We start from the raw sequence: 1,209 nt of genomic DNA on the forward strand, positions 1-1,209 counted from the left end.
CATAAATCACAACTCTTCCTTTTTCAGGTAAGTCTATATGAATCATCTTTTCATTACAGACTATGTTGGCTTGGTTTTTAGCTAACCAATCCATGCCTATAATTATATCAAATTCCCTTAAAGGCAAAGRAAATAACTGTATAGGCACTTCACACCCTTCTATACTTATGAAGCATTCATCTATCCTTTCCTTAATTGAAACTTCACTATTGTTTGCTATTTCCATAATTAGATCCTCACTCAACGCTTTAGATTCTAAATGTGCGCAGTTAACAAGCGATGGTGACACAAAAGAACGATTTGCACCCGAATCAAATAAAATTTTGGCACATACTAAATTAACGAGAAATGTACCTGTTACCACTTCAGGGTGCTCTTCTGCCTCCCCTCTCGTCATCTGAAAGGCTCTCCCTTTTGCAGACTCCCATGTCTTATCTCTTCTCGACCACTTGAATCAACACGATTATCCATTTGTCCACGACCAGTTGGCATATAACCAGGTCCTCGGCCTCCAGAATATCCAGATCCCCTTCCTCCAACAAAACCCGACCCTCGACCCTTTGCTTGCGGACAATCGGCATTTACATGTTGAGGCGAATTACAAGTAAAACACCTCCGCATCATTCGACAATCTCGGGCTATATGTCCTGGTTCCTGACATTTAAAACATACTCGAGATTCGGTATTACAATTTCCCTGATGTATCTTATGACATCGGATACACGCCCTATCAGCAAAGCTTGAGACTAGCCGATTCAAATTTTCCATAAACCTTGGTCTATGGAAATCAGTTACTGTAGCTTCCTCTTTTCTCTTCTCTCTAACCTTTTCTTGTGGTTGTCGGTTAATATCTTGTTCTAGTATTTCAGCTGCATCAACTGCCGCTTGAAATGTTATCGGATTTCTAGATATCACATATTTTCGAAGATTCGACTCCAACCCCCAGATATACTTTCTCACTTTACTGTTTTCAGATATAATATAGGCTTTAGCAAACCTAGATTGTTCCATGAAAACTTCTGTATACTGGCAGACTGACATGTTTCCTTGCTCAAGACGAAGGAAATCATCTTCCAATTTTCGTATGCAACTTCAGGATAATACTGCATTTTAAACTTAACCATAAATTCTTCCCACAACAGAGTTGGTTTTCAAAATGTTTGGATCTGAACTGGACAGGACTTCCCACCAGTATAAAGCACTTGATCT

This window comes from Cynara cardunculus, unplaced genomic scaffold (assembly GCF_001531365.2).
Source record: "Cynara cardunculus var. scolymus isolate 2C unplaced genomic scaffold, CcrdV1 Un_Scaffold_5629, whole genome shotgun sequence".
In the NCBI taxonomy this organism is placed as follows: Eukaryota; Viridiplantae; Streptophyta; class Magnoliopsida; order Asterales; family Asteraceae; genus Cynara; species Cynara cardunculus.